The following is a 20,952-nucleotide window of genomic DNA, read 5'->3' as shown; positions in this document are numbered from 1 at the left end:
TCGGCCAACTGCTGTTTATATCCTCGCAACCCGTTTACAACTTCAGCGATCTGCTACACAGTAGTCCAAAGAAACCAAATTATATGAGTAAAATCTGGATCCAAAGATGCGGATATGTTTTTTTCTGTTGAGCCCTTGTCTTTTAGTTCGTATAGTAACGATCTGTCCAGCATAAAGAATTTCTAACCAATTGCTATTGCGGTCATCAACGTTGACATATCATGACTAGCTCCATAGAAAAAAAGTTTCCCATTAGGATATCAGATTCACGGCGTCACTTGTAAAAAAAACACCGGATCTTTTCATTTCCGACACCCATAATTTAATGTCAATGATAACGACTTCTTTGTTGGATAATACACCGTATGTAGTTTGGTTGCATGTTTTGGTGCATGTAAACATATTTACGTGTAGAAAGACATCGTTAAATAGACAAGTGTTTTCATTACGTATATTTATGTGTGCATATGTGTGTATATGTGTACATGTGTGTACAACAACAGCCGTTACAGATCAGTATCATGTTATGAACACCACATACACATAGTAATCCAAAGTCAAACGATGTCGTTGCCATAGCTCATCAGTGTGGCTAGAGAAACCGTGTATTCTTTTAATAAATATACAACAGAATATATATATATATATATATATATACTTATGTGAAATTATTTTTATTTAATTATATTTCGCTTTTTATTTATATTAATCCTTTAATTTATGAAGCTCGATGTAACTACAGAGCATATACAAAACAAAGACAAACGTCTATATATTCAAACGTTCAGGATGTTTAGCATCTTACATTTTATTTCTTTAGTTATGTTGAAATACTCAATTCTTGACAGCAAATGTATCGTAGCGAAGAACCATTAATGTAAAAATTATGTCATTTTTTAATCCGTTCAATTGCAAGTAATATCGCGATTTATTTTCAAATTTTTGCAATCATGCATTTATTACTTTTATTTTTATGTATTTTTATGAATTCCTTTTCCTCTGGTGAGTCAGGAAAAGAATAAACTCAAAAAGTGACTAAATAATTGTATGAAAGATTCCGCACTAAGAAACAGGTATTTTTTTTATAATTGAATAATTTTTCACGATGAAAAGAAAGAAATGGTTTTAAACATCTTGAAATTTGGAATGTAGACCATTGCCATTTGTATATATATATATATATATATATATGTGTGTATATATACATATATATGTGTGTGTGTGTGTTTCTGTGTGTGAACCATAGTGAACTATCTAGTTTTTCTTATGCAACGTTACATTACGTGGCGTTACACTTTACTGTAGTAATTTCTAAATACAAAACTAGAAAATAAATAAATAAAAATCCGGGTCGACATTTATTTTCTTTTTAAACAAAAGCATGTATTACTATTGCTCTCCCGTCTCGATATTATTTTAAAAGTCTCTAGCTGGCACATGTCCCTCTAGCTTGATTCGCGTTTCTGACCGCAAGTTGGCCACAGCCGGTCGATTCTCGTCCTCGATTTACACGTCCATTTTTTTCGACGCGCACTTGGCTTCTCCCGAGCACGTTAGATTTCATTAGTGTTAGTAAAACACAAAATAAATTGCATTCAACCACTTTAGTAATGTTGTGACCCTTTTATGTGTACAATATTATAAAAAAATACATATTTATATCTTATTAAAGGTAATATAAAAATTATCTTTATTAAGAATGTCTTATATTTGTGGACTTCATACAAACAAATTGAAGAAATATCAGATTAGTTTATCGGACTGATAAGGACACATGGCATCACAAATAAAGTACTACGTTAACCCCAGTTCTAAATGAAACCCTTTTGGATTTTGCATGTTTAATTTTCGTGATATTAAGAGTAGAATTGTGAATCACGTGAGACTTTTACCGGTTAATGGATGACAGAATAAGAAGATGATATCCTTCTTGATAAAATAAAAGGGTTCATAGGAATACGATGCAGATTCCGGAGTTCGGTAGGAAGATTCCTGAAATCGACATGACATTTCCGAATAAAATTGGAGGTTACATCGACCTAATTTTTTGTAGAAATTTCTGTCATACCAGTAGTCCGAAATAATTCAGATTATACAAATTATTCGTCCTCATCTCAAAAGTTAAGAAACATTATTTTATTTAGAAATTACAAAGAGAAGAGTTTAACCGGAGGTCACATGTGTCTTTGTTCTGTAAGTTCCCACCCATTGGCTAATTAGGATGGGCCAGTGGCAACTAGGAAGCTGGTCGGCTAACTAGAAAATTCAATAGCATGAACGTATATATAAACGCGCGATAACCACAACTTTTCGCATAAGCCTGACGAATTCTAACGAGAATGAAACACGGAATATTCGGTGTGGCTTAATTGTCATATATATTTTTTAGAACTTATTACCTAGCTCTGCCTATGTATTGAGCACTGTTGAAGTAAATACTGAAAAATTACGCATAAAGTAATATATTCGTATATTAATTTATGTGATTAAACGAAGCAATCATATATTTATAGAACTCGCATTCACGTCTCAGTTTCTTTCCGTTTTTTTTTTAATTTTATTTTTTTTTTTTTCAATGACTTTAACGTTATGTTTGATACCGACGGTATTTCTATTCACAAGAAATAAGACATCTGCATCAATCAAAATATAATATACGAAGAGGAAAAGGGTGTGATAAAGTATAAATAATATTTATAATTAAGACTGGGATTAAAATGAGAATAGAAAGAAATAAAAAGAAGTAAAGTTAAAAAGGCTAATAGTAATATAAAATTGAAATCAAAAACGAAAAAAAAAAAATCAAAGACAAAACAAAAAAAACAAAAACAAATATATTCGTATCGATCTATACATATATAAAAGTGAACGTGTCTGTGTATCTGTGTGTGTGTCTGTGTATCTGTGTGTGTATCTGTGTGTGTACATTTCCCTACGCAAAAACTCTGTCAATTTTTAGTCTACAGACTCGAAATTTGATATACAGGGTACTGAGATTTGGGAAAATCTTTAATGGTTTTCGGCCAGAAATTTGGCCGTTGAGAACTCTACCAAACTCCTCCGACAATTTTCGGTCTAAACAATTGAAATTTTAGATATAGGTTTCTTGGACATGGATCTAACTTAATAAATTTATTTGAGCCCAAAACAATAAATGTTAAGGGGGGCATAATAGGGGTCAAGCTTTAAAAAAATATTGACCTCTGTGGTCTCTACCAAATTACTCAGACAATTTCTGGTCTAAACATTTGAAATTGTACATAAAGGTTATTCAGAGATAGGGCTAGCTTTTTAATCGTTTTGGGTCGAAAACTTTTATTTACCAATATACAAATGTATGTAGTTATGTATGTATGTTTGCACGTCTGCCTAAAACTTCGATAGAGGCGACGGATTTGACCAAGATCAGTATCGTTTTGAAGTTTGACCTTTCAGACGACAAATATCGAGAAATTGACTAAAAAAATTAATATCTTCCCCTTCAACTAGGCACTTTTCTACAGGGGGGGTCACTTTTATCCCCGATATTTTTTAAAGTCATCCCCTCCTTTCGATTGCCTAGCCTTAATTTAAACATAAGTCACTTCCGGTTTGGCGGTGGTCGTAACAGCAAAGACGTCAGGTTATTGTTTTCTATTTTCCCCACTTATTTATTCAGGTTATTCAGATTATTTTGAATATATAGTCAGAGTATTGCGGAGGGGAACTATCCTGATGCCTCGTGTTTCTGACTAACGCCTGAACATAGGGACCTTTGAAATTCAAGAACGTTTTCAAGTAATTATGAAATTCAATTTCTTCTTCTAAATGTATTTCAATATGTCTTAGCTTTAGTGTCGTTCACAAAGACCAAAAGTAGAAGTTAAAAGAAAATATGATATATACATATGTATATATTTATATATTTATATATGTTATATATTTATTAATATATATATATATATATATATATATATATATATATATATATATATATATATATATATACGTGTATAAACCGTATGTATGTGTGTACTTGCATTTCTGTGTGTATATTTCTACGTATGTTTGTTAAAGCTTAGTCGGGATCAATACCGCAATCACTGACCATCAAATAAATCAAGCACTTTGGCAATCGATGCCAAGTAAACAAGAAAAAGCAACTAACCGTGTCCACTTATGTGAAAATCGTCTCACAAACGCTTTACCTTGGCATCGCCGTATTTGATGAAAGCTCCAACATTAAGAATAATCCTTCGACCGAAAGGTCACTTGATCTTCTTATGGATTGGCCAGACTTTGTTGGGCTTTATTTGTCTCGGCCCTACCCTTTTATATCGCTGTCTATTTACACTCTTTCTCTCTCAGCCTTTCTCTTTCTTTCGATCTGTCTATCTCTCTCGTTCGTCCTTTCTTAATCTATCTATGCATGTTTCTATCTTGCTCTTTCTCTCTCTCTCTCTCTCTCTCTCTCTCTCTCTCTCTTTATCATCCATATACCCTTTGCGTCCATATAAATTTCAGCTGTCTCTTTCACTCGCTCATTCTGTCCGTCTGAGGTCGTAGCCACATGGGAAGGGAGAATATAATCGAACTAATGGACAGGAAAGTCTAACTCACTGAAAAGAATGAAAACCGAAATGAGTCTGACCTGTTACAAAGTGCACAGTTTCACACAAATAAACATAAGCAGATATAAGCATGTACACACACGCATATATACACAGTCAGACGATCACTAACGCACACAAATTTAGTAAAAATCTCTAAAAAATATTTGATGTACAGAAAATGATCATCAAATCTCACCAACTTAAATACTAAAGTATTTTTTCTGCAAAGACATTTTGTTGTCACACGTAAATCACCTAAAAAAGTAGAATCTCATTTAGGGCAGGTGATTTAGATTAGGATTTTAAACCAAAGTTTTTTTCTATTTCCCTCCTCCTATAAAGCAATCGACTTCTAGAACACCCATTTTATTAACACCAATTTTAGGGGGAAAATGGTGGGATCCTTCTACCGCTCCAGAAGATATCTCACTACTGATGCAATTCTCTATCTGTATAAAAGCCAAGTACGTTTAATAATGGAGTACTGCTGTCACATCTTGACAGGAGCTGCTAAAAACAGCCTATCCTTCCTTGACAGAGTACAAAATAGACTTCGTGGCTTAGTGGGGGATGCCCTTTTCTCTTCCCACCAACCTCTCTCCCACAGAAGAGACGTTGCCAGCCTGTGGTTGTTTTATCGTTATTTCCATGGTAAGTGCTCATCCGAGCTCCAATCTTTCCTCCCCCCTCGCCAATCTTTCACGAAAATCACCCGTCTTGCTGAAATCACTGTCAGTAATGTCCCTACTCTTTACCTGTGCCTAAATCAAAACGTAGATTCCATGAACAAAGCTTCTTTCTTAGAAATGCACGCCTGTGGAACTCTCTTCCGTTTGCCTGTTTCCCACCTGACTACAACTTGGATGTCTTCAAGTCCAACATAAAAAAATTCCTGATGAATCGACCCTTTTCTTTACAGAAATCATTGGCTTGCGTCTTGCAACATATCCTCGCAAATTAAATTCTTTTAATCTGTTCTTGACAGTAGATAGTTTTGGTGCTTTTGCACAGTCTTTCGTACCGTTTTTTCATCACATTTCAATCTGCGGCCGATTTCTCGATTGGATAAACCAGAAAGGTGGAGATTAATGAGCTGATGACGATCACTAAGAGAAATTCGTGGCATATGGACTAATTGTTACTTTGTATATCATAGAACAACGACAGTTACGATTAGTCGCCTGTTGGTGGATATTTAAAATTGATGTGGGGCGATAATGTAAGCATGTTTTAAGCAAATTTGTTGCTGCGGGCTTTTTTGCCTTCTCAATTTGAAGTGATTTTTTTAATTGACGTGAGCACTAGAATATTTTTTTAAAAAGTCAAATAAACACATGGAAAATTATAGAGAAATAAAAGGCGAATCAAATGAGTTGTTTAAACAGTTACATTAAATTTTGCTTAAATATGCAGTTTTCGAAAAAATTACAAGAGCGGCTTTCTTTTTGCCGGCACTGTATGTATGCTCTAGAACCCATAAAAAAGGCTTCCATTGAGCTTGGATTTCTTTCAAATTAATTAAAAAAATGCTATTATAAAAAACTTTATTTATGAGAATGTTTTTTAAATTCATATAATTTTATTTTTAATTTGATTTTTTAAATACGTATTTTATTTTTAATTTGATTTTTTAAATACGTATTTACTAGGTTCCATCACATGATTAACACACACACACACACACACACACACACACACACACATATATATATATATATATATATATATATATATATATATATATATATATATATATATATATATATATATTCTTTCAACCTCGGCATTTTTGCTCCAACTATCACAAATTGTTTCAATAGGCAGGACAATAAAAAAAAATCTGTTAATCTCTTTCAATAATTCGAGCTAAAAAATAAATTTAAAGGCAAAAAAGATTATTTTAAAACTACGTATAGATATCAAAACCAAGAGTTGAACTGCTGTATAGAGAGGGCGAGGGTAGAGTACGAAGAGGAAAAGGGTGTGATAAAGTATAAATAATATTTATAATTAAGACTGGGATTAAAATGTGAATAGAAAGAAATAAAAAGAAGTAAAGTTAAAAAGGCTAATAGTAATATAAAATTGAAATCAAAAACGAAAAAAAAAAAAAAAAACAAAGACAAAACAAAAAAAACAAAAACAAAAACAAATATATTCGTATCGATCTATACATATATAAAAGTGAACGTGTCTGTGTATCTGTGTGTGTGTCTGTGTATCTGTGTGTGTATCTGTGTGTGTACATTTCCCTACGCAAAAACTCTGTCAATTTTTAGTCTACAGACTCGAAATTTTAATGGTTTTCGGCCAGAAATTTGGCCGTTGAGAACTCTACCAAAATCCTCCGACAATTTTCGGTCTAAACAATTGAAATTTTAGATATAGGTTTCTTGGACATGGATCTAACTTAATAAATTTATTTGAGCCCAAAACAATAAATGTTAAGGGGGGCATAATAGGGGTCAAGCTTTAAAATAATATTGACCTCTGTGGTCTCTACCAAATTACTCAGACAATTTCTGGTCTAAACATTTGAAATTTTACATAAAGGTTATTCAGAGATAGGGCTAGCTTTTTAATCGTTTTGGTTCGAAAACTTTTATTTACCAATATACAAATGTATGTAGTTATGCATGTATGTTTGCACGTCTGCCTAAAACTTCGACAGAGGCGACGGATTTCACCAAGATCAGTATCGTTTTGAAGTTTGACCTTTCAGACGACAAATATCGAAAAATTGACTAAAAAAATTAATATCTTCCCCTTCAACTAGGCACTTTTCTACAGGGGGGATCACTTTTATCCCCGATATTTATGAAAGTCATCCCCTCCTTTCGATTGCCTAGCCTTAATTTAAACATAAGTCACTTCCGGTTTGGCGGTGGTCGTAACAGCAAAGACGTCAGGTTTTTCCTCCGTTCTTTTCCTCCTTCGTGTTACGGGTTTGAGCCTGCCTTCCTACTACCACTTTTTTTTTGCTCAACAGACACATCAACACCCGGGTAACGTATAAATATAAAGGTGAACGTGTGTGTGTGTGTGTGTGTGTGTGTGTGCGTGTGTGTGTGTGTACATTTCCCTACGCAATAATTCTTTCAATTTTTAGTCTACAAACTCGAAATTTGATATACAGGGTACTAATGTTTGGGAAAATCTGTGTGACCCATTTTCGGTCAGAAATTTGGCGATTAAGGGGTCAACGTTTGACGATTTGACTTTGAACTCTACCAAGCTTCTCAGCCAATTCTGGGTCGAAACACTTGAAATTTTAGATATAGGTGGCTTGGACATGGATCTAACTTAATAACTTGATTTGAGCACAAAACAATAAATGTTAAGGGATCATAATAGGGGTTAAATCTAAAAAAAATTGACTTTTTTTATCAACATACACCTCCTAACACCCGGGCAACGCCGGGCACCCATGCTAGTATATACATATATATATTTATATATATATATATATATATATATATATATATAAATATAAAGGGATATCAAAATTCAGTGTAGAATTACTTAGGACCTTTATCCAGTTATGGCTGACAAAACGAGAACATGCTAACGCCATAAAATAAATAAAAGGTTCTGTTCGAAAATCTTCCTCTATTCCTGAGGTTGACAGAAATATTCCTTTGTTCGACAAGATACATCGATGGAAACGTTGTGAAAGTGATACTCAAGATGAGAGCAGTAGACCGATGAATCCTAATAAAACGAATAATCAATCCTCATCTCAAAATTCAGAAATCTTTGATTCTTTCAATAATTATCAGTGTTATTGCATATACAAGTGTTCCGTCGATGACATAATTCAAACCTCGGACTCCACTCACTATTGACTGTAAACATCCGAACCTTCAAACCGCTGGGTTCGCGAGATATGATTGTGTGTGTGCCCGTATAGGCTCGCAATTTTCACCTTTTCATTAAGATCAATTCTCTTCGAAACGAACACACAAATTCGTCATAGCTTCAACAGATTAATCAACTGTCTCTCTTTCTCTCCATCCCTTTTCCTCTCTGTCTCTATTCTTATCCCCTTTTCATCCTCCTCTTTTTATCTCGTCGTCCTAATCTCCTACCTGGCACCACACTCATCGTCACCTCTATTCTCTTCGACCTTCTTCCTTCCATGACCTTCTCCTCGGAACACGTACAAAGAAATCAGGTATCTGAAAACTCCATCTCCAACTTTCCAGGTCGCTTCCCCCCATCCCCCACCGCACATTTCTATTTCCCGCCACATTGGGTTTCCATCCCTTCTGCAATGGGCTTCCGTTCTGAATGAGTCCATTCGAAACATCCGCATTTTTCAGTGGGGGGCGTCGTTAACTAAGGAGAAGTCCGTGAATTATGGAAGCCTCCAAGCCTTCATTCTCATCACGATAATTCCAACGGGTCATCCATCATAGTTTATCTAACGTCAATTTGGCACCAGCCGTCGAACAATGGTTTCAACAACACCGTTACACACACGCACGCACACACACACATACACACACATACGACACACACAACATATATATGTATATTTATATTTATTTTATGTATATACATGTACTAGCTAGCTATCCAGCGTTTTCTAGTCGTATAATACGTTTAAACATGATATATTAATTTATGCAGACTGCGAATGAATTATTGTCCGGTCGTAAAAATGTGATACAACGGAGGGGGAGGGGAAGAAAAAGGATTGTAATACGGCGAAAAGGCGTCATTGCCCGGCCATTAAAAAAAAAAAAAAAAAAAACGGGACTTAGTTGCCATCAGCCATAAGCGAAACCGGAAGCAAAATTTTGTAAGGGGCTGCATAATTTTCAGGAATACTATGTAGGAAATTGAGCTGCAAGGTTTTTGTTCACATTACACTTGATCCTCTGCATGTCAGTACAGTTAGGAGAGCAATAAATATAGTAGTTCTGGGGTAGAAACTATTAGAGGTGAATGTATTCTTACATCTAGGGATCTCATTCACAATCAAAATACTTTCAGAACAGGCAAAGGGATGCAGCATTTAATCGATGGGACAGACGCCGAAGTTATATTAAAGTTCATGACCCATCAGGTCGGCGACTCTCTTTTGAGAGACTAATAGCAGATACACCAGCATCAAATCTGACGGTCCTGGATATGACCTTACACTATATCCAGTGGTGAGGCCCCAGCTTACAATCTTTAGGAAGTGTGGAGCCACCCTTTAATTGATATTGCTCCCAAGTCCACTCTGACCCGGAGTGGTAGTACCTGTTAAGGTCCCAACTATGGATTAAATAGAAACCGACTTGAAAACAACAAATATATTCTATTAAAAATGTTTCTTCAAAATCTTTGGATTCGGCATTAAATAACCTGAAAAGGGTTTATATGCCGTAAAACAAAAACAACCTAAACCAACCAAACCAAATCTGACAACAATACTCCATACACGGGTGATTGGTAGCTTTGTAAAGGTAGAGAATACTTTTAGGCGTAAGCAACTTTCTAGCACGATAGAGAGAGCCCAACTTTTCTCACAGCGGCTCTGGTAATGCTCTCAAAGTATCTGTGTCAACTCATGTTTCATGTGAACGTTAAGCCGAGGAGTTAGAAAAAAGTACTTTCAGGTAATGTATTTTTAATCATAGCTATCGGTGGTTGAGAAGGTTTCTTGTAATTATTGACGAAAATAAGCTTAGTCTTGGCAGTATTGAATGCGACCATCCATTTTTGATCCCATTCCACCACAGATTAGAAATCTTCCTCTATGTTTTCTGCCATTTCTTTAGATATGTGTTTATTTGTTTTCCCTTCGTGCTTGTTATAGAGCGTGGTGTCATCATCAAATATATCCATCTCAGAAACAATTTTATCAGGGACGTCATTTATGAATATTATGAATAATAAAGGTCAAAAAATAGACTCCTGAGGTACACCCGCATTTATATCACATTTTTTAGATGTACGACCGTCTACCCCCCCCCCCCCGATTCTTCTCTTATTTAAGACGGATTTAATGTTAAGTATTTGTCCAGTGATACCGTATGATCTTATTTGTCTGAAAAAAAAACATCGTTACATATCCTGTTAAATGCCATAGATATATCTAGGCCTACCGCTGCTTTGACCAGTGTATGGCATATACATTCGGAGATTACAGTTAGGATATCTGCTGTAGAACAGATTTGTCTTAGTCCATATTGTTGGTCAGTCAGAAGTTTAGCAGTTGTAAGGTGGTGGACTAGACCTTGGTCGAGGCCTGTACATTACGAATGATAAAAGTTATTAGCGGAGATACGAACACACACACGTTTGAGATTTATTTAATATTGACTAAAGTATAGTTTTTCCGGTTGATTAATCGCCGAAAGTAAATCCATCTTCTTTAATACTAAATTTAACTCGGTATTAAGGAAAAATGAAAACAGAATGATGGCGTATACCCGGGATTAAACAGGGGATCATTCGATCTGTAGTTGACTGCTCTACTACTGAGCTATATCTCAAGTTGACAATAAATCTGTTTGTTTTTAAGGGAAATGATCTGCTGAGATTTTATTATTTACCTTGGCCGGTGTAACGTAAAATATTCCCTTGTAAAAATATTTTTTTCTATAAGAGAGAAAGACGGATTTTTTTTCGATTTTCGAAAATGATTCGCTGAGACTTTATTATTTACCTTGGCCGATGATACTTAAAACAGTCTACTGTAGAAATTCTTGCTTTTAATTCTGTAAGAGAGAAAGACAAATTTTAAGATTAATTTTTTTCGATTTCCGATACTTATCGGATGAATTTTTATACAAAACCTATCTAAGAACACTGTCAGACATATAAATTAGCTCTGTGTGAAATTTGCAAATGATAGGCTCAGTCGTTTCGGAACCTATGAGGAATGAACTCACACACACACAAAGTGACTTTAAATAATCGTAGAATAGAATTAAATAGAATAGAAGATAAATACTAAGTAATTTAGTACATTGTGTATGTATTTTTACTATTTACTTAGACGCTGCTCCATATAAGTGCAGAACTTAGTAATAGTAGTAATCGTAGTAATAGTAGTAGTAGTGGTTGTTGTTGTTGTAGATAGAAGTAGTAATACAAAAATATATGGCAAAACACAGAAGCATCACCTATTGAGTTTTGGCCGATGATTTCCACCGTGAAATATACATGAATGCCCCTGTTTAGCTTACAACCTATATGCATACATACCTATATCTATATGTATTGCATATGTTGTTTTATTTCCTCACGCTTCCGTTTAGTCTCGAAAAACAAAGGATATCCTTAGGGGCAGTAGCGTGTGTAATTGTGAGGCAAGGGTTGCGCAATCTCTAACCACACCTCTCCTGAATCGGCATTGTTTGAGCCAAGTGGCAAGGAGAAGACCAGGACGGCTGGAAACAATGCTGAGATAAGCGGAGAGCACATACATCACCTGGAAATCCCAAATGGTCACCCATTTAGTAGTGACCAAGTTCAACGTTGCTTAACATTGGTGATCCAGCGGGAAGCGGTGTGTAAACGTGATTATTCCGTATTTGCTTTATTTATACAAATATTGTTGGCAACATGTGTGCATACGTGTATCAGCCATGATTTCATTGGCAATGTAACGTCACACAGCTAGTCTCACCTGTGTACAAATGCGAATAATTGGTTAAGAAATAATCGGTTAAGAAATAATTGGTTAAGAAATAATTGGTTAAGAAAACTAAATCTGAAAGGAATATATGAAGCTTTAGAGTATTTATAACTAAACGATAAATTAGTATAAGTGTTTCTTATAATGAGGAGACATATGTTTTAGTTCGATAAAAAAAATGATGAAGGTAGAATGTATAAGTGACATAGGATTATGCTGTTTCCTCGTTTAACCTCTTTTTTATAACATCACCACATTTTCTCTTCAAAAACAGATAATTAGTAAAACAAAATAAAAGTGCATTTTAAAAAGATCGCGACTTAGTTGCTTGACAATGTAGATTTTGCAAGAAATACGAGCTGAGAAATGTATGCACATATGTAGCCAATAATATTTGCTTGACTATAATAAAGCTCTACTATTTATTAAGCACTGTTTTATAAACAGTAGATTTACATTAGATTAATTGCTACGAATATATATATATATATATATATATATATATATATATATATATATATGACTTAATTTTCTTGCTGATGACTAAAAGCTTATCAAGGACCGATGTTAGTGTAAAGAAAATTTACACACACAAATATATTCATACAAACGTACGTTAATACCATGCGCACGTTATATATATCTATATATATATATATGTGTGTGTGTGTGTGTGTGTGTGTGTGTGTGTGTGTGTGTGTGTGTGTGTGTGTATTAAATGACATACTTAATAAATAGCTTTTTGGACGGACGGTAAAAATTAAATAAGTTTTTAAAAATATAATTTTAAAGGTTTAAAACCTCCCAAAACTAATATATACATATATATATATATATATATATATATATATATATATATATATATATATATATATATATATACTAGCAATCGGTGCCCGGCGTTGCCCAGGTGTTTTGAGGTTAATGCTGAGAAAAAAAAAAAGGGTCAATTTTTTAAAACTTTGACCCCTATTATGACCTTTTAACATTTATTGTTTAGGGATCAAGTAAAGTTAATAAGTTAGATCCATGTCCAAGGAATCTATATCTAAAATATCACGTGTTTACTGTTTAGACCCAAAATTGTAGGAGGAGTTTGGTAGAGTTCTCAAAGGTCAAATCGTTGAATATATTAAATATTATTTTTTAAAGCAGTTTGGCCTTCAAAATTTCTGTTTGGCCTTTTTCTTCACCGATGAAATCTGGAGACGCAACGGGAATTTTCGGCAAAAAAATGTTGTTACTATGCACATCTATGTAATGAAATACAATTTGTGGCAAAATTTCAGGAAAAACTAATGGATGGTTATCTCGCAATAGTTCGGACAATTCGCTAAATTATCTCGTCAAAACCTTAAATCTCGAATTTTTGTGCATTTTTTTTTTGGAGGGGGGGCTAATTTGGCATAATAGTGTCCATTTAATAGTATTATCTTGAAAAAATAAAAAAATAAGGAAAATTACCAAAAAAAACAAACAAGAACAACAAAAGTGTGCCGTATTTTTTAAAGTTTTATTGCGTTGTTTTTATTTGCTTCTTTTATTTCATCGGTGAAGAAAATGGCCAAACAGAAATTTTGAAGGCCAAACTGCTTTAAAAAATGGCCAAATTCGCGAAATTTGGCCTCGCTATAAAAAAAAAGGGGGAAATCCCCCTACTTGAACTTTCTGTTTAATTTCGCTTGTAGCGTTGATTTTTTTCTTTTTTCGCTATAAAAAAATAACTACTTGATGAAATTACGTGATTTTTTCTGTAGGAAAACTTTATCCCATGACGAGTACGTACAATATATTTTTTTAAAAAATATTTCCATTTTTTAATGTCAATGGAAAACTGCACACGTACCCAAACCCGAAATGTAAAGACCACGAGTGAACGCGGGTTTTTTTTTTTAGTTTAGTTTCATAATGACGGCCGTGATGTCGGAGGTTCGATTGTTAGATTGTAAGTTAGTTTCGTATCTTTGTAATTTGTAAATCGCAAGTTAGGAAAAAATTAAACCCTTCCAAGATGGACAATAAATAAAGCCATAATATTTTATGGTATCGTTAAAAGCCTACGAACCATAGTTTTTTAGGAGATGTGATTATTGGATTAACCAATCAGAAATCGTCTGTGGCACACACATCTCTGTTTTTATAGATATATAGAAGATATATATATATAAATAAGGGAGTAGTCACCAACAATGTGTATTTTTTAACATTATTTTATTATACCGTGTCTTGGTTTTTCATTGAGAATTATTTTCAAATGTGTAATTTTTACACATTTGAAAATAATTTCTGACGAGGACGCATCACAGACCGTCTGAAACGCGCGTAAACGATTTCAATGACTTAAAAACATTATTACAATGATCCAAACATAATTCTCAATGAAAAACCAAGACACGGTATAATAAAATAATGTTAACAAATACACATTGTTGGTGACTACTCCCTTATTTAAATATACATCTTTCTTTCGTTGGAATTTATTAACCCATTTTATATATATATATATATATATATATATATATATATATATATATATATATACATATATATATATAGTCCTGGTCAAAATGATAAGACAACTTAAGAAAGTAAGCGTTTACGCATATTATCGAATTTATAATCAAACAAATGGTTGAAACCATTGCCAAAAGGGAAAATAGGATGGAAAAAAAATGAAATCTGCATCATTCGAAACCTTAACCCTGATCTAATAATTATTTTTTAAAAAACAAACATTTTCACCTGGTCAAAATGATAAGACCACTGAACATTTATCTAATAAAAGGCAATTATAAATTACAAAAAAGGGTCTCAGTATTTAGTATAGCCTCTATTATTACGGATTACTTCAAAAATTCTCTTCGGCATGCTTGCGACTAAGTTTTTTATTTCATCAGTTTCGAAGGAATTTTATCCCATGTACTGAAAAATGAATCAGAAAGTTCCTTTATCGAATCATACTGGGTTCCATCCTTGAATACTTCTTTTGCCATCCATCCCCAAAGATTTTCAATGGGATTGAGGTCCGGAGAACATGCTGGATTATCTAAAATTTCTATATTATTTGAAGAAAACTCTTCTCGTGCTTGTCGAGAACTGTGCATCGCAGCGTTGTCTTGCTGGAAAATCAAATTTCTTCCACACAGCCGTGGACCTTCAGTCCTGATAGAAGCATTTTCAAGCATTGAAATGTACTTCAATGATATTTGCCGGCCTTTCACTACTTGCAACTTTAGGGTCCCAGCTGACGAGAAAGCACCCCAGATCATTAAAGACCCTCCTCCACTATGCCGAGTTGAAAAAATCTCTTTGGGCAAATTTTTATCATGCCAATAGTGTTGAAATCCATCTGGACCATCTAGATTAAACTTTTTCTCGTCGGAGAAAATTACATTTTTCCACTTCCCTTCATCCCAAGTCTGGTATTTGGCGACATATTTAAGTCGATTAGTTTTGTGCTATTTAAGAAGATGTGGTTTCTGCAGTCGCTTTAAATGATTGAAACCCTTCATTTTCAGATGCCTTCTGATGGTTTTAGGACAACATTCTGCTGCTGTTTGGCTTTTCAATCGACTTGAGCTCATACTGGAGTTTTTTTTAAAACTTCTTCTGAAACGATGATCCAGTGATGGGGTTATTTTTTCTTCTTTTGGTCGACCTGGACTCTTTTTGTGCCCATATTGACCTGGATTTCTTTAAAAAATTGTGATGACTGTTTTGCTACGATTCACCTCGTTTGCAATGGATCTATGGGAGAGTCCACCCCTATATAGCTCAAAGATCCTTCCTCTCTAAAACTCTGATAATGGTTTCTCTTTTGCCATTTATAATTTAGTAAGATGTGTTTTTTTTATCCAAATACAAGTTGCTTTTAGTAACATAGAAAGCTTTTCGTATTCATTTTTCAAAATTAGCCAATTTTAAAGTGGTCTTATCATTTTGACCAGGTGAAAATGCTTGTTTTTTAAAAAAATAATTATTAGATCAGGGTTGAGGTTTCGAATGAAGCAGATTTCATGTTTTTCCATCATATTTTCCCTTTTGGCAATGGTTTCAACCATTTGTTTAGTTAAAAATTCGATATTATGCGTAAACGCTTACTTTCTTAAGTTTGATTTTGACCAGGACTATATATATATATATATATATATATATTATTACTTTAATTTTGCTAATGATATAAAGTTTATCAAGGTGCAGAAGCAAATGTTAAAAATGTGAACACTAAGACTACCCTAGGACATCATTTTACGATCAAACGGGACAAATAGTCGAATCCATCATTCAGATGAAATGACTAGGATATTCGGCAACAGTAAAAGTATGGAGATAATAAATCCCATTTGTTTTGGTATTAAATAAAAAGGTTTTCCATCATAAAATGCAACAGGAACATGTTTATTTACTAATTGGCAAAACCAGTTATCATACATATATAATTTTATATATAGATTCAAATTCAGGTTAATCTGATGTTTACCAGATTAAAAGTATCACATTTCCAAGAATCGAAATTTTAAACTTCCATAAAATCCAGCAAGCTTTTTTTGTTTGCTTGGCGTTAGAATATCAACAAAATTTAAATTATAGTAATTACTTATCAAAGTTATAAGATCCTATTTACAATGCCTCCCCACGGGACAGAGTTAGACACTAGGGTCGTTTTTTAACGTGGAGAAAAGGAACAAAAATAAAAATTGTCTCAGTCGTGAAGGATTTCTCCTCCACTGATAGAGAACAAGGAGATGAAGCGCAGCATCTGAAGAACAGATACTACACTTTGATGTTGTCCCGAAGGCCAAGGTTGTTTTTACCTATCAAAGTTATAAGATTCATTTTTATACAACGCTTAAAGAAAGAGAGAGCTGGAGAAAGATAGAGAGAAGAAAAACCGCAAATGTGTGTGTGTGTGTGTGTGTGTGTGTGGGTGTGTGTGCGTGTGTGTGTATAGTTTTCATAGGAATTTAGCAATTAATCCTATAAATCTTTCTTGCAGTTATAATGGTTTTCAATAACTGTTAACTATAAGACTCATTTCTATCGCGGGACCACTTGACTTTGATTCTTTTTCTCTTGAATTGTTTACATGTTAACTTTGAATCAGTTTGACTGAATTTGCATCGTTGAACGCGTAGATTATAATGCCTCAATGGTAATAATTTGTGTGATATTTAGTCTTAATATATCTATATTGGTTTTCTCCGGGGAAGGAAATTTATAGGGAACTAGCAGACCGCCCCGCGTTGTTCGGTCGTAGAATACGCTTATATATGATATTTTAATTCATACAGAAACGGAGGCATGGTAGTATTATTTTTTCTAAACAGTTCACTTCTTGTAAGCAAAAATGAAAAGAAAATACTCGGACTGAGATCGAAATCAAAACCTGCAGACAGTTAGTCGAGTACGATAACCATTCGGCCAGCATGGGACGATATTTAAATTGTATTTTAAAAAAACCCTACTTTTTTAACATAATGAACAGTTAACAATCTAACGTAATAATTGCACGTGATAATTGTTCCGGTTTGATCACTTAGAAGCTCGTTTTTCCGGGTGAAACCGATTTACAATTTTTCTGTGTGTATTAATACCCTATAAACCAAATTTCAAGTTTGTAAATAAAAATCCATTGAGTATATAGGTTGAGAAATGTCCTCACACACATTCTTACTTTTAAAGCTATATAGATATTAGCCGCCTGTATATCCTGGTCATAGGAGCATTGTATACAGCGCTTAGCATTTTTAAATGGTCACCCATTTGGTACTGGCCAGGCTTTACTTAAGATCGGATGTGTCTACGTGAGTTTATGAATATTTTAAAGCCAAGTGTTGAAGTAAAGTTCAGAGTGACCAAAGGAGTTCGTAGTAATTAACTGCTCCAACCTTATTTCTCCTATTGTATTAGCAAGGATTTAACAAAGACGCAGCATGTACTACTTTTAAGTCCTTGGTATAATTCCACCGAGGATTGAACCCATTGCTCCCTACCCATTAATAAACACTTTTACTATTATGCAGAATGAAATTGCTAGATTGTTAAGCCCTTTCTTGTGTTCTCTGTGTCTAATCAGTGTTATAATAGATTCTATAGCGATTAAGTTTACACTGGGATTTTTGATCACGCTTAAGTTTGAAAATTGAATTTTCTGTCTGTGAATGCGTAAACTAATACATTTACATCGTAAATGAAAGATTACACTGGTCTAGTAGTTAACGATTCGAACTGACAATCTGATTGTTCTAAATTCTAATCCAGTTCGTTCAAATAAAGCACTTTCACGTAGGATGTTGGAAACCTTCACGCCGCCCCTTTCGGAAATATCCAACTCGTTTCTAGAAAGAGTTCTGACTAGGAAATATCAGGAAACCAATGTCAACAATAGAATCGGATTCATACATGATGATGATGATGATGATGATGATGATGATGATGATGATGTCAGGAATACCCGTTATGGATTCCTACCCGTTTGGCTTTAATTTTTTCGAATAGAACTCCACCTCATCGGCCTAATCAGTCACTCTCTAATAGAAAATAAAATAAATGATTAATCCCTTAAAAGGGGATTAACGTCTCGGATTACGTAGTGAAAAAAATGGGCTCTCCATGATATTTGGGAAATATCTCGGATTATCGTCGCAGAACGACAGGGTGTGATCGATTGAGGTAAAAGGAGGGCGGGTGCAAGAATAAACAGAAAGACAGATGATGCAGGACTATCAATTTACTGTGGTGGGGAAGGGGTGAATGAAAAGAAGAGTTTGGATTAAGTAAATTTTCTAATGGAAATCTTGTAGGCGATGCACTTTTTCCCCACGGAACCTCTTTCCCAGAGAAGAGATGCTGCGAGTCTGTATCTGCTTTATCTATGCTATCTTAACTTCAATCTATGCTCCCACCCTTGCCAAACTTGCACAAAAACACTCGATTATCTACAACCACTATATAGGATTTTCACCACTATCTATATGTGCCTAAATCGAAACAAAGATTCCATGAAGAAACTTCTTTCCCAAAATAGCCTGTCTGTTGAACATTTTTCCGCTGGGATGCTTTCCGGTTGAATACAACAAAATAGCTTTAAAATGTAATGTAAACAAGAATTCTGTTCAACCGTCCCCATAAATAATCAAAGTCTACCTAAGTGATAACTACACCTTACATTCATTTACCCTTATACTCGAGTCGCCTCCGGGCCTTGATAAGTAGTGACTCTGAAATAAAAAGAAAATGCGGGAATAGACATGAAGTATTAAGAACAGATTACGTTGGATTTATTTTATGTTAATGTACATTCTGTTGCACTTTAAAAAAAGCATTGAAAATTGTATATCTATATCATTAATGCTGAAAGATAATGTTTTTAAAGTGCACCAAAATGTACATTAGATAAAATAAATCCAAGGTAATTTCTTGATTCAATTTAAATTAAATTTTTATACCTTATTTTGTAAAATTTATAAAAGTTCACTTTGAAGATAAATAAATTTCAAATTGAATCTTGTACTTTTATTTTTAAAGCCTATAGTAAAAACATGTTGTTTAAAAATTTGCCTGCCTTGGATAAAATGCTTTTCTAACTTTATATTATCTTTTAAATATTTTATTTTAAAACTGTCCTTCTCTCTATTTCAGTTTGTATTTCTCCTCACACCACAACTCATTTTTGCAACTCCCTTTTTGTATTATTACAGGTCTGAATATTCTCTCTGTTTCAGTTTGTATTTCTCCTCACACCACAACTCATTTTTCGCAAATAATATATAATACAAGTCTGAATAATGGGAAAATTTGAAATTTTTAACAAAAACTTTAAAATAACTTTTTTAGATTACATTTTTTAAAACTTCTTTCCGAATAGAAAATCTTTAAAATTTAATAAGGTACATATTCCATATAGGTTTCATTAACAAATATTCAGTACATAACGAGAAAAATAGAGATGAAAATTTCAAAAGGATTGTATAATTGGTTACGGTCAATAGTAGTCATCGCCAGCGAAAGTGTTTGTTATTGTTATTCTATTATTATTATTATTATTATTATTATTATGATTATTATTATTATTATTATTATTATTATTATTATTTAAAACATTTTGTGTCCTGCTCTTTCGCGCGAGGACTAATATGAAGGTGTTTTATTTATTTTTTTATTATTATATATATTTAGATGTGTTTTGTGCGTTGTATATTGTTGGGGGGAATCACCCTCCAAATTGACTGTTCTATCCATTATATAAACCATAGACCGTTTTATCCCAGGTGTGGATTAAACACCAGAGCGACCCTCGCCTGCTCGGTGACGTTTACTACTCTTTTCAGTTGTAACCTTTCTACGTTGTTGTTTCAGTACTACCTTGCTTAAAGTCTATTCCGTTGTTTTGTTTTCTTTGCGGCTTATTACAAGCCATAACACACACACACACACACACACACACACACACATATATATATATATGTATATATATATGTATATATATATGTATATATATGTGTATGGATGTGTGTATATATATATGTGTGTGCATTTTATGTTTATGGGTGTACTTATGTATGTATAAATGTGGATAAGTACGTGTATATGTATAAGTATGTATGTGCGTGTGTGTATGTATATATGTGTATATGTGTATGTATATGTGTATGTGTGCGTATATTTACTTTGATCAATATCGTAATATGATTGACATAATCATTTGTGTCATAATCCTTGTTG

Source organism: Euprymna scolopes, chromosome 23 (genome assembly GCF_053919585.1).
Source record: "Euprymna scolopes isolate OS-2025 chromosome 23, ASM5391958v1, whole genome shotgun sequence".
Lineage (NCBI taxonomy): Eukaryota > Metazoa > Mollusca > Cephalopoda > Sepiida > Sepiolidae > Euprymna > Euprymna scolopes.
Note: the sequence above shows the minus strand (reverse complement) of the source record.